The following is a 14,802-nucleotide window of genomic DNA, read 5'->3' on the forward strand; positions in this document are numbered from 1 at the left end:
CTGGACAAACATGGGCGCAGGGACTAAGTTTGGAGTGACCTGACCAGGTCATTCTCTTTAGTCCTGCAGTCAGTCCTATTGAACCGTCTTATGGTGAGCAGGCAGGCAATACGGATTGCTAGCAGTTGTACTGTACCATCTTCTGCCGGGCAGGCAAGAGATGGGGATGGCTAGCAGTCATATTGCACCATCTTCTGCCGGGCAGGCAAGAGATGAGGATGGCTAGCAGTCGTATTGCACCGTCTTCTGGAGAGCAGCCATGAGATGTGGATGGCTTGCAGTCCTTCTGCACAGTCTGCTGCCAGCCAAAGATGTAAAAGATAGATGGAGTGGATCAAAACAAGAAATAGACCAGCTTTGTTTTGTACTCATTTGCTTCCCCCCCTCCCCTGTCTAGGGGACTCATTCCTCTAGGTCACACTGCAGTCACTCACAGAGAAGGTGCAGCAAGGTAAATCTAGCCATGTATCAATCAGAGGCCAGACTAACCTCATTGTTCCAATAAGAACAGTAACTTAGGTGCACCATTTCTTATTGGAACCCTCCGTGAAGTCCTGCCTGAAATACTCCTTGATGTAACGCCACCCCCTTTGTTGATTTTAGCTCCCTGAAGCCAACCCTGTAAGCCGTGTCGTCAGTCGCCCCTCCCTCCGTCAGAGCAACAGCAGACAATCGTTCCGTGCCTTTTTTCTGTGCGGACGCCATACCAAGGCAAGCCTTGAGGCCGCTCAGCTCACTTTGGCAATTAGGAGCACATTAAACACCACACGCATTATCCAGCAGTATATGCAGCACCAGAACCTGGCAAAGCGATACCGGGCGAGGAGGCGACGTCAGCACGGTCACGTGAGTGATCAGGGCATGGACACAGATTTCTCTGAAAGCATGGGCCCTGCCAATGCATGCATCATGGTGCTAATGGGGCAGGTTCATGCTGTGGAACGCCGATTCTGGGCTCGGGAAACAAGCACTGACTGGTGGGACCGCATAGTGTTGCGGGTCTGGGACGATTCCCAGTGGCTGTGAAACTTCCGCATGCGTAGGGGCACTTTCATGGAACTTTGTGACTTGCTTTCCCCTGCCCTGAAGCGCATGAATACCAAGATGAGAGCAGCGAGAAGCGAGTGGCAATAGCCCTGTGGAAGCTTGCAACGCCAGACAGCTACCGGTCAGTTGGGAATCAATTTGGAGTGGGCAAATCTACTGTTGGAGCTGCTGTGATGCAAGTAGCCCACACAACCAAAGATCTGCTGATATCAAGGGTAGTGACCCTGGGAAATGTGCAGGTCATAGTGGATGGCTTTGCTGCAATGGGATTCCCTAACTGTGGTGGGGCCATAGACAGAACCCATATCCCTATCTTGGCACCGGAGCACCAAGCTGCCAAGTACATAAACCGCAAGGGGTACTTTTCAATAGTGCTGCAAGCTCTGGTGGATCACAAGGGACGTTTCACCAACATCAACGTGGGATGGCCGGGAAAGGTACATGACGCTCGCATCTTCAGGAACTCTGGTCTGTTTCAAAAGCTGCAGGAAGGGACTTTATTCCCAGACCAGAAAATAACTGTTGGGGACGTTGAAATGCCTATATGTATCCTTGGGGACCCAGCCTACCCCTTAATGCCATGGCTCATGAAGCCGTACACAGGCAGCCTGGACAGTAGTCAGGAGCTGTTCAACTACAGGCTGAGCAAGTGCAGAATGGTGGTAGAATGTGCATTTGGATGTTTAAAGGCGCACTGGCGCAGTTTACTGACTCGCTTAGACCTCAGCGAAACCAATATTCCCACTGTTATTACTGCTTGCTGTGTGCGCCACAATATCTGTGAGAGTAAGGGGGAGACGTTTATGGCAGGGTGGGAGGTTGAGGCAAATCGCCTGGCTGCTGGTTACGCGCAGCCAGACATCAGGGTGGTTAGAAGAGCACAGGAGGGCGCGGTACGCATCAGAGAAGCTTTGAAAACCAGTTTCATGACTGGCCAGGCTACGGTGTGAAAGTTCTGTTTGTTTCTCCTTGATGAAACCTCCCGCCCCTTGGTTCACTCTACTTCTCTGCAAGCTAATCACCCTTCCCTCCTCCCTTTAATCATTGCTTGCAGAGGCAATAAAGTCATTGTTGCTTCACATTCATGCATTCTTTATTCATTCATCACACAAATAGGGGGATGACTACCAAGGTAGCCCAGGAGGGGTGGTGGAGGAGGGAAGGGACACACAGCACTTTAAAAGTTTACAACTTTAAAATTTATTGAATGCAGCCTTCTGTTTTTTGGGCAATCCTCTGTGGTGGAGTGGCTGGTTGGCCGGAGGCCCCCCACCGCGTTCTTGGGCGTCTGGGTGTGGAGGCTATGGAACTTGGGGAGGAGGGCGGTTGGTTACACAGGGGCTGTAGTGGCAGTCTGTGCTCCAGCTGCCTTTGCTGCAGCTCAACCATACACTGGAGCATACTGGTTTGGTCCTCCAGCAGCCTCAGCATTGAATCCTGCCTCCTCTCATCACGCTGCCGCCACATTTGAGCTTCAGCCCTGTCTTCAGCCCGCCACTTACTCCTCCCGGTCATTTTGTGCTTTCCTGCACTCTGACATTATTTGCCTCCATGCATTCATCTGTGCTCTGTCAGTGTGGGAGGACAGCATGAGCTCAGAGAACATTTCATCACGAGTGCACTTTTTTTCTTTCTAATCTTCACTAGCCTCTGGGAAGGAGAAGATCCTGTGATCATTGAAACACATGCAGCTGGTGGAGAAAAAAAAAGGGACAGCGGTATTTAAAAAGATTTGTTTTTTATACATTTTATAAAACAGTGGCTACACTCTTTCAGGGTAAACCTTGCTGTTAACATTACATACATAGCACATGTGCTTTCGTTACAAGGTCACATTTTGCCTCCCCCTACCGCATGGCTACCCCCTCAACCCTCCCCCCTCCCCGTGGCTAACAGCGGGGAACATTTCTGTTCAGCCACAGGTAAGCAGCCCAGCAGGAACGGGCTCCTCTGAGTGTCCCCTGAAGAAAAGCACGCTATTTCAACCAGGTGACTATGAATGATATCTCACTCTCCTGAGGATAACACAGAGAGATAAAGAACGGATGTTGTTTGAACGCCAGCAAACATACACTGCAATGCTTTGTTGTACAATGATTCCTGAGTACGTGCTACTGGCCTGGAGTGGTAAAGTGTCCTACCATGGAGGACACAATAAGGCCGCCCTCCCCAGAAACCTTTTGCAAAGGCTTTGGGAGTACATCCAGGAGAGCCGCGAATGCCAGGGCAAAGTAATCCTTTCACATGCTTGCTTTTAAACCATGTATAGTATTTTAAAAAGGTACACTCACCGGAGGTCCCTTCTCCGCCTGCCGGGTCCAGGAAGCAGCCTTGGGTGGGTTCGGGGGGTACTGGCTCCAGGTCCAGGGTGAGAAACAGTTCCTGGCTGTCGGGAAAACCGGTTTCTCTGCTTGCTTGCTGTGAGCTATCTTCTTCGTCCCCAAAACCTGCTTCCGTGTTGCCTCCATCTCCATTGAGGGAGTCAAACAACACGGCTGGGGTAGTGGTGGCTGAACCCCCTAAAATGGCATGCAGCTCATCATAGAAGCGGCATGTTTGGGGCTCTGACCCGGAGCGGCTGTTTGCCTCTCTGGTTTTCTGGTAGGCTTGCCTCAGCTCCTTAAGTTTCACGCGGCACTGCTTCGGGTCCCTGTTATGGCCTCTGTCCTTCATGCCCTGGGAGATTTTGACAAAGGTTTTGGCATTTCAAAAACTGGAACGGAGTTCTGATAGCACGGATTCCTCTCCCATACAGCGATCAGATCCCGTACCTCCCGTTCAGTCCATGCTGGAGCTCTTTTGCGATTCTGGGACTCCATCATGGTCACCTCTGCTGATGAGCTCTGCATGGTCACCTGCAGCTTGCCATGCTGGCCAAACAGGAAATTAGATTAAAAAGTTTGCGGTTCTTTTCCTGTCTACCTGGCCAGTGCATCTGAGTTGAGAGTGCTGTCCAGAGCGGTCACAATGGAGCACTCTGGGATAGCTCCCGGAGGCCAATACCGTCGAATTGTGTCCACAGTACCCCAAATTCGACCCGGCAAGGCCGATTTAAGCGCTAATCCACTTGTCAGGGGTGGAGTAAGGAAATCGATTTTAAGAGCCCTTTAAGTCGAAATAAAGGGCTTCATCGTGTGGACGGGTGCATCGATTTAATGCTGGTAAATTCGACCTAAAGTCCTAGTGTAGACCAGGGCCAAGTGTTGCAGGATCAAGCCCTTTGTACTGTAATTCAGCTACTGGGCAGCTGCTAGCAATCATCCAGTCGACTACAAAGAACAAAGTGGAAGGGAAAATTTTAAGTGAATAACTTTGAAAAACTTTGACCAACTGCTAACCTATTTTCCACATTCAACATAAAATTACCACAACATCCACAACTCTGCTACTCATCTGATCAAGATTCATTACTATAATGAGATGAATCTTTCCACATCTAATCACTGCACTTGTAACATATGTGACAGTGCATAGCCAGAGTGGGGTTTCTCCCCAGCAATCACAACAGACCATTTTTTAACCACAATTTATATGTGGCTACCTCAAAACTACACATTCTACCAAAACTTATCATCAAAAAACAGCTGTTCTTTTTCATTCCCTTCAATATACTGATTTTGTGGCCACTGCGCCTTCCATTCAAGAGAGACTATAGTACAGAGATTAGTTTTTGTTTAATTTGCTATGTAAATCTGACTGCTTGCTATACAAGAGCCTGATCCTGAAATTAAGAAAAAAATTAGGGGGTTTACTAAAGTGTACTAGTATTCCTCAAGCTAAAATACCATTCAGAACACCTAAATGCAGGCACACAAATACAGATGTTTGTCCTCTTTATTCTGAAGAATAAAATATTGACGGTGATTCCATAGGATTTTTACAGCCCCAGGAACATGCCAAAAGATGGTTAGCTAAAGTTTTGTGCAACAGGACTGTACTGAAATCCTTGTTTGCTGGTTATATTATCTTTCCCAACCCTAACATCAGCATTTAGTTGATGTTGTCAATTTCAAATAGGACATTGGCTAACACCTACCTATTAACATTAGGAACTATAAATATCACAGAAACCTAAATATTTAGAGAGAGAACTGATCCTCCAATGCCTACAGCTCAGAAGTAACTACAATTACTCCTGGGGGGAGGGGCAGAACTGCGGGTGCAGGGGAAGTAACTTTTAATCGTTATAAAAAGAACAGGAGTACTTGTGGTACCTTAGAGACTAACAAATTTATTTGAGCATCAGCTTTCGTGGGCTACAGCCCACTTCATCGGATGAATAGAATGGAACATACAGTAAGATATATATACACATATACATACACATACACACATGCAGATAAGTTGGAAGTTACCATACAAATGGTCAGGTTTCAGAGTAGCAGCCGTGTTAGTCTGTATTCGCAAAAAGAAAAGGAGGACTTGTGGCACCTTAGAGACTAACAAATTTCGTTTGAGCATAAGCTTTTACAGCTCACTTCATCGGATGCATTCAGTGGAAAATACAGTGGGGAGATTTATATACACAGAGAACATGAAACAATGGGTGTTACCATACACACTGTAACCAGAGTGATCACTTAAGGTGAGATATTACCAGCAGGAGAGTGGGGGTGGGGGGAACCTTTTGTAGTGATAATCAAGGTGGGCCATTTCCAGCAGTTGACAAGAACTTCTGAGGAACAGTGGGGGGTGGGCGGGTGAGAATAAACATGGGGAAATAGTTTTACTTTGTGTAATGACCCATCCACTCCCAGTCTCTATTCAAGCCTAAGTTAATTGTATCCCGTTTGCAAATTAATTCCAATTCAGCAGTCTCTTCTTGGAGTCTGTTTTTGAAGTTTTTTTGTTGAAGAATTGCAACTTTTAGGTCTGTAATCGAGTGACCAGAGAAATTAAAGTGTTCTCCAACTGGTTTTTGAATGTTACAATTCTTGATGTCTGCTTTGTGTCCATTTATTCTTTTACGTAAAGACTGTCCAGTTTGACCAATGTACATGGCAGAGGGGCATTGCTGGCACATGATGGCATATATCACATTTGTAGATGTGCAGGTGAACGAGCCTCTGATAGTGTGGCTGATGTGATTAGGCTCTATGATGGTGTCCCCTGAATAGATATGTGGACACAGTTGACAACGGGCTTTGTTGCAAGGATAGGTTCCTGGGTTAGTGGTTCTGTTGTGTGGTGTGTGGTTGCTGGTGAGTATTTGCTTCAGGTTGGGGGGCTGTCTGTAAGCAAGGACTGGCCTGTCTCCCAAGATCTGTGAGAGTGATGGGTCGTCTATTGCAAAATTGCCACCCTTAAATCTTTTACTGAGTGGCCAGAGAGGTTGAAAAGCTTCTAAAACAGAGACTCCAAGGAGAAACTGCTGACTTGAATTAATATGCAAACTAGATACCATTAACTTGGGTTTGAATAGAGACTGGGAGTGGCTGGATCATTACACATATTGAATCTATTTCCTTAAGTTAAGTATCCTCACACCTTCTTGTCAACTGTCTAAATGGGCCATCTTGATTATCACTACAAAAGTTTTTTTCTCCTGCTGATAATAGCTCATCTTAATTAATTAGCCTCCATGCAGTTTGTATGGTAACTTCCAATTTATCTGTATGTGTATATATCTATCTTACTATATGTTCCATTCTGTGCATCCGATGAAGTGGGCTTTACCCCATGAAAGCTTATGCTCTAATAAATTTGTTAATCTCTAAGGTGCTACAAGTCCTCCTGTTCTTTTTGCGGATACAGACTAACAGGGCTGCTACTCTGAAACCTGTTAATCTCTATGTCGACATAATGAGTTGTGGAGTATCTCAGCTTTGACTTTGACCCACACCACTCCCTCTCTAGCTGTAAGATGCCTAATTTCAGTACTCCACAGACAATAGCAAGCAGAGGATGTTTAGGGGTTAGGCACCTCCTGCAAAGAACAGTGCAGAATGTGGAGCAGTCACTACTATGCTGTGTAGCATGCTTGCATACCGGAAATGCCGTGCAAGCAGGCTTCCACGGGAGATATTCTGGGTCTTCCTCTGTGTGTCCCTGGCTAGACTGGAGGCCCCAGACAATCTCATTATCCTGAACATCCAACCTGATATTAAATATAATTTCCACATTAACAATTGTAGTGTGTTCTGCTAGTTAAGCATACATTTAAATTCAACAAGACCATATCCTCAGGCAAAACTCACACTAAAGTCAATGGGAGTTTTGAATGAGTAAAATCTCAGTAAGAATCTCAGAATTGTAAGAACTCTGTATATAATGCACATGACTAAAAGTGTCTTGGGAATATAATACTTCAAGTCACCAATGACATTTGAAAATTTCTTCTGCAGTATGGTACTTTACAATCAGCCTTCTTTGCAGGAACAAGCGGATACTGTACATAAACATATAAACAAATATTCTGTAGAAGCTAAAAGCTATATTTCACCTCTCCTTTGTTAACTCCTTTGTGAACATATGCCCACTGTGCTAGGTCAGTACACATGATAAACTCCGATGTAAGTACAGCAATACTAATTTTTCAGTGGATTTCAAGTCTCTAAACTTCTGTAGGAAAACAGGTTTCAGAGTAGCAGCCATATTTGTCTGTATCCGCAAAAAGAAAAGGAGGACTTGTGGCACCTCAGAGCTTATGCGGAAATAAATTTGTTAGTCTCTAAGGTGCCAAAAGTACTCCTTTTCTTTTTGCAAGAAAACATTCACTCCCACCCCCACTTGTGATTCATCAACTCATGACACCAATACACACAGAATCCTATAGACATTTGTCATATTTACTATTTTTTGTGATTATTACCTGACTTCTTAAAATAGACACCACAATTTAAAAATCACAGAAATTTAATTTTTCAAAAATAATACCACTATCAACTAAAGTCAGTGGCATGCACTAAATACAGGTTTGAAACTAAGCATTTTAGCCTACACACCTAGCAGCAACAGAAACTGATGAATTTTTGAAGCTCTGTTAAATAAATTTAAAATAAGCCAATTCTGACCAATTCCTGTTCTGAATTACTACTGTCCATTACATTCTGAACTTAGCTCTGTTCAGTTTACATACTCAATCCTTTTGCCAGTAACCTGCCACAATTCTCAAAATAAACATAAGATACTAAGGGTGAAATCTTAGCCCCATTGAAGTCAATTATATGAAGATTTCACCACAAGGTTCATTAAAAAAATAAGTTATATGGAAAATGCAACAATTAATTCATTCATATTTATCAGAACTCCTATCCAAAGCTTTTTCATTACAGCAGCCTAGAGTAGGGATGACAGACTATATGCATACCTGCAAAAGGTAACTTTTTAAAAAAAATTAGAAAATAAAGTAACACAAAAACTACTCAGTTCACTTGTTCTTGTGACAACAGCTTGGTATACTATTCTTCACAGATTTTAATTTTTCAGAAAGTAAAAACATTTCAGAATTTTGTTTTTTTTCATTTTTGTTATTTTTTTTAAAAAGTGTTATACTAGATCATTTAGCATATGTCCATTATTTTAATCTTTTTACTCCCCTTAAATTATCATAATCAAAGACAAAAAACTTGTAGACTTTTCCTGTATATATTCCCATGCAGCAGGGCTGATGAAATTATTAATAATGAATCAACGTAGCATCATCTGCAATTATTTTATTATGTACCACATTTACCTTGCCCACATAAAATAACCTCTAAATAAGCATTTGCTTCATAATTTACTGTCTAGACATAAACAGGTATAACTAGATCATAAATATCTCACAGCAAGACTGGATGCTTAGTCAAGTGTATGCCATAGCAGGCCTGTAATGTATCTGTGAAACATAACAATTAGTACATCTAAAATACTTAATCTACTAAACTGTCTCTTTATTTTTATTGAACTAGTTATGTTTAAATCTTTACTTGCACTGATTAGCAACCTTAAATATTTGCATGCAAGACTGAAATCCTGCAGCGCCTTGCAACTCACACAATCCTCTGCCACTAATTTCTGACTTCCTCAACCGAATCTCAATTTCCGTTTTCCTTCTCACCCCAAAGCACAGTTCTGCCCAAAGAGTTTTAATACCCCATCATTAACTCATTACATGTGTGCACAATCCCAAACTCATTATTACATTTTGCTCCATGCTCCACCATCATGCTGCCAAACATGGCTGCATCATGTCCTTCTTATGTGTTTGATGTGTATGTATTTTCCTTTTCACCTCTTAGGATTCCTTCCCTTGTCCTACATTTGCATGTGGGCACCAATAAAAAAAAATCACATTATTAAAAACTACCTTTCACTGTGTTTAATACTTCCACATTTTTATTTTAATCTTTCAACATAAGTCAAAATATGTTTTTCCTTCTCACTTTCCAGGATCACTTAAAAAACAATCAGGTAAACTATACAATCAAAATGCTCTGTTTTTATTTTTTGAAGTTTTTTCATATTTTCCCACACCAGAAATCTTTTGTAATCAAAAATATTGTCCCTCCACCAAGTATTGAACAAAAACAATAACAGCAAAAGAAAATTTTATCTGCTTTTCTTCCCTGCAGCTCCCTCTCCTGAAATTGGACCCCTTGTATATAAATTCATCTCAGAACCATTCCACCAATCCCTTACAAAAGAAAAAAAAATCCCAATCTCTGTTTTGAAAGTCAATTTCTCTCTGCTTTAGAATTCCATTTCTTTTTCTTTGTTTTTGTTTGATTTTTTTAAACACTAATCACTTTCTTCAACAGCAGGAAGAAAAATAAATTCTGGCAAATCTATTAGTTATTTCCCTGTATCTTTCTCACAAAATTTTTAGACATTGAAGACTTTTATAAAAATCTACTAAGGTTTTTTTAAATTGTAGTCTGTGCGTTAAAATAACCGTACCAATTAAACCTATCGTTACACTGCACTTGGGTTTCAGGGTTTCTTTCACTGCTGTACTGATCCCAAGTTTGCAAATAGGCTGCAGACCCTTACTGAGAAGCCGGCTGCTTCATAAAAGGTGCAAGTTTATCAAAATATTATTCGATCTTCTTCCACAGCAGCTGCACGGAGACGGCTCAAGTGGCTGTACGCCTCAGTGCAGAGCCACTGTGTATATCCTGGGCTCACAGACCGTTATGACAATAAATTACAACGGGGGGCTGGGCAGCAGCGCTGCATTTTGGATACTTTTCTTGCAAAATGTTGGAACTTTGTAAACATTTTCTCTACAGGGTTAGCCTCTGCAGAGGGTTCACACCCACCCTCCTCTATATGGAAAGAATAATAACCCTCCCCCTGCTGCTCAGCCAGGCAGAAATCCCCCCCCCGCACACACACACACACACACCCACTCACACATTGCAACAGAATGTCTCTGCCCTCCACACTTACCCACAGCTCTGTCCCCCAGCTCATGGCTCCAACAGATCCGAAGAGGAGAGGGTGGGGGGGTGGCACTGGAGAGTGGGGGGATAATTAGCCCGTGGGGTCTTGCCCCTTCTTTTCCTCGCCTCCCCACAAAAAAAAAAAATCAACGCCCCCCCACACACACAAAAATTCCTTTGGCTGCACAAAATACCCCTCCCCCGCAACTCCTAAGTCTGGGTCTCTCTTCCCCCCTCCTCTGTTGTGGTCACTGCAGCTTCTGCTGCTGCCTCATTTCTCCCTCCACAGCAAAATGGCCAGGGAAGCCAGCAACAGCCACACCACACGGGGGGCGGGGGGGAGAGGAATTGACAGCTCCAGGGCACTGCGCGTGCGCCCCCTCCAAGGAGGCGCGTCAGAGAGGAGGGAGACGCCAGGGAGAGAGCGTGTGAGACTGCGCAGGCGCACGCCGGCGAGCACGTGAGGCGGCTGTTGTGAGAGAGAGAGAGAGGCTCGCGCCACAGGCTGGAGCAGCCTCGCTTTGCACGTTCCAGCTGTCGCTGCCTTCTGGGAAGGTGGGCAAAGTGGCCACGTGCTGCTCTGGTGCAAGCCCATTGATTTGCACCTAACGGCAGGATTTGCCCCCCCCCCCCATGCCGCAGATTTGTAGAGGTACAACTGAAAGCATGGTTTGTATACATCACTCCCTCCAAAAGCACGTCCACTTTGCAAGCCACGCGCATGGCACAGATTTTTGCACGGACGTCACTGAAGGCAGAGTTGGAAACCCACTCTCTGCCTGTCCCCAGCTGCGTGGGCAAAATGCCACTAAACTGTAGGGCAAGGCAAGCCGGTTTTGAAGCACTGTGTGCACCCCTCGATGCTGTACCTGGGCAATCATCCTTTAATTCGTGTGTAATTGAAGGCAGGATTTATTCTCACTCACCAAGTACAGCTTTAGGCGTGGATGTGGATAGTTTAATCGACTTGCCTGGGACAATTTTCCAAACCAGTCACCACTCACTCAGATTGCACATATATTATGGTAAACTTTAGGGCTCTCCTTCCTCTGACCCCTAAGCTCCAGTCTTGCCCCTCTTCCTCTCAAGTCTTTCTTACAATTAATTCTCCAGGTCTAGTCTCCCCCATGTCTCCTATTTCTACAGATTTCTGTTCCCTTGGTCTCTTTCCCCATTTCTCATCACTGCGGGAGTACCATTTTTACCATATTTTTTAAAAATAAAGTTCCAAATTATTGTGATTGTGTTGCGGCTATGGGGGGGAGGGGGGTGGAAGGAGATCAAATGGTTGCAGGAAAAAATGGTATTTGAAGCATGTCTGTTTCATGTTACCTAGTTAATTACTGCAAGTTCAGCCAGAAATTAACCCAGTGATTTCTAACAAAATCAATTGTCAACCATTTATTTCTTCTAAACTCAACACATGAGCAGGTTTAATCAAACTATAGTTTAATCAAACTATCCCTCAAAGTGAAATATTGACAAAATAATTGTCCAGGGCATTATATCAGCTGTGTGAACCTTCCAGAAAACCATGCTTATTCACTCAACCCCTAGAAACAAAAGATTTGTTTTGGAGTAATTTTGCTTAGCAACAGTGCACATCTTAACCGGATTCAACTGTGCCACTTAATCTGATTTTACAATTCCGTTTTCTAACCACAGGAAGCTTGCAAGAGTTTTAGATCACTATGTTTTTAAGTGTTATTGGGCCCATTCCAGAAAAGCTTACAAATACAAAAATTCATGGAACTCACATGAATAACGGCTAACTGAATAACTCCATGGAACTCAAAAAATCCATGGAACTCACATGAATAACGGCTAACTGAATAACTCCATGGAACTCAAAAAATCCATGGAACTCACATGAATAATGGCTTATTTGAATAAATAAGGGGTTGTAAAATTATTACATACATTTAAGAAGGTATCTATCACTGTAAAGGTGGACAACTTTTAGCCAATTTATAGCAAGACAATTCCCCCCAAAAAAGGGGACATACACTCTGCATCAAACTGAAATCACCAACCCCCACATTTGTGAAAGGACCAGAAGCAGAGAATTACTAAGGGATTCCAAAACCTACAGCAAAACTGTGCACAAAGTTTCAATTATTTCATTGCATGAATATTTATCCTATCTAGTTCAATAAATTGTTTTAAACATAACAGGACTTTACTACAGCAGTCACCATTATCTCTGAAAGGAATGGGTCTATGGTTTTGTTCATGCTATATTTTAGCACTGAATTGTAAAAAGTTACATTCACAAGTCACCTGAACTGAGTTCAGTTTGTGTTCACACAGAGCGTTTCTGATATCAAAGCCACATTTATGCGTTTTCACCTACCATGCATTGCTGCCTAACCACAGCCCCAATCTTGCAGTGAGTGCTGCTTGGACAGATCTTTGCACCTGGGCAGGGCCCCATTGACATTAGAGGTCTGCTCAGAGCTTGGTGCAGGATCAGGGCCTGTATTTGTATCAGTGCATTTTGGGAAGTTATCCCATTGTACATCAGCAGGAAAGTCGCACAAACAGCTGGAAAGGGGACAAGCCAGACCTGTTACACAGGCATGGTTAGGGAATCCTGTGCATATTGAAAGGGGGAAAAAATGCTCTGAACCAGTTAAGCAAAGACAATCACATTCCAGTACTCTAGCTGACCACAGTTACAAACTTGAATTTTAACTATGGTGGATGCAGATGTACTACACATTTAGAGCTAACCATGCCAGTAACTGTAAAAACTTATTTAAAAGTTTTGGTGTGGAAAGGGGCTTGCTCTGTCCCACAAAGTGAACTAAATTATAAGGTAAAATCCCAGATATTTGTGGAAAGGAGCTCCAACTTTCTGACTGCAGAAAACCGAACACTCTTGCCCCACCCCTTCTCCAACACCCCATTCCCACTCATTCCATCACCCCTCCCTCGATCGGTCGCTCTCCCCAATCCTCACTCACTTGCTCATTTTCACTGGGCTGGGGTAGAGAGTGAGGGTTCCAGCTAGGGGTGCAGGCCCTGGGGTGGGGCTAGGGATGAGGAGTTTGGGGTACAGGAGGGGGCTCCGGGCTGGGGCCGGGGGGTTCGGAGTGTGGGAAGAGTCTCCGGGCTCGGGCAGGGGGTTAGGGTGTGGGAGGGGGTATGGGCTCTGGGCTGGAGGTGCGGGCTTTTGGCTGGGGCCAGAAATGAGGGGTTCAGGGTGCAGGAGGGGGCTCTGGGTGGGGGGGGTTGGGGTGCAGGGGGGTGAGGGCTCTGGGTGGGGGTGTGGGATCTGGGGTACAGGGGGGGCTCAGGACTGGGGCATGGGAGGGAGTGTGGGGTGCAGGCTCCAGGAGAGGGGGCTCTAGTCTGGGGAAGGGGGTTGGGGTGCAGGAGGGGTTACAGGCTCAGGTAGCTCCTGGGAAGCAGGGACATGTTCCTCTGACTCCTAGGCACAGGGGCAGCCAGGCAACTCTGCGCACTGCCCCCATCCACAGGCACTGCCCCTGCAGCTCTCATTGGCTGCAGTTCCCGGTTCCTGTGCCATGGGCAGAGGCAGCATGTGGAATCCCCCTGGCTGCACCTACACCTAGGAGCCAGAGGGACATGCCAGCTGCTTCCAGGAGCCATGTGGCACCGGCTGCTGTGAGCGGCTGAGCCACCAGGCTTCCTTTTTGACCTGGCGTTTCGGTCAAAAAACGGACGCCTGGCAACCCTAGTTCAGCTCCACCAGTAGTAGCAATAGCAGTGTCTACATGGGGGGATTAGGTCGTCTGAATTACATCACACAGGATGTGAACTTTTTCACAGCCCTGAGCAATAATTAAGCCAAACTAACTATGTAGTGTTCACCAGCCCACTGAAAAATAGTGGAACATGCCATTTGCAGCTTAACACGGAGTTCATTCTGCTTGTACGTAATGTACCTTTCCCCTATCTTTTGTTAGTCTTGTCTATTTAGATTGTAAACTCTTTGGGGCAGGGATTGTCAATAGCTCTGTGTTTGTACATCACCTAACACAATAGGGCTTCCTTCTTGGTTGGTGTCTAGGCACTACCTTAATAACCATAATTAACAACAACAAAAGCAGAAATTCTGGAAACATCTAAAACCAAAGTGTGAAAGCCTAAAGTGCTAACAAGTTGTTAAAACCTCAAAAGAGTGGTTTAGCTGGTACTTAGAAAACACACTTGTCAAGGTTCCTCCCCCACTCTGAACTCTAGGGTACAGATGTGGGGACCTGCATGAAAAAACCTCCTAAGCTTATCTTTACCAGCTTAGGTCAAAACTTCCCCAAGGTACAAAATATTCCCCCCGTTGTCCTTGGACTGGCCGCTACCACCACCAAACTAATACTGGTTACTGGGGAAGAGCTGTTTGAAGGCGTCTTTCCCCCAAAAATAC

General features: G+C 44.6%; 1 long non-coding RNA gene across 1 annotated transcript; it reads right to left on the reverse strand.

The window, feature by feature from the left end:
* Positions 1–1,927: 1,927 nt before the first annotated feature.
* On the reverse strand, positions 1,928–10,740 carry LOC140899054 (uncharacterized). Its single transcript, XR_012155208.1, has 3 exons — positions 10,420–10,740; positions 3,339–4,316; positions 1,928–2,738 (listed from the first exon to the last, which is right to left on the reverse strand). It is a non-coding gene; the product is annotated as an uncharacterized lncRNA (long non-coding RNA).
* Positions 10,741–14,802: the final 4,062 nt, after the last annotated feature.

The sequence above is a fragment of the Lepidochelys kempii genome, chromosome 16, assembly GCF_965140265.1.
Source record: "Lepidochelys kempii isolate rLepKem1 chromosome 16, rLepKem1.hap2, whole genome shotgun sequence".
Lineage (NCBI taxonomy): Eukaryota > Metazoa > Chordata > Testudines > Cheloniidae > Lepidochelys > Lepidochelys kempii.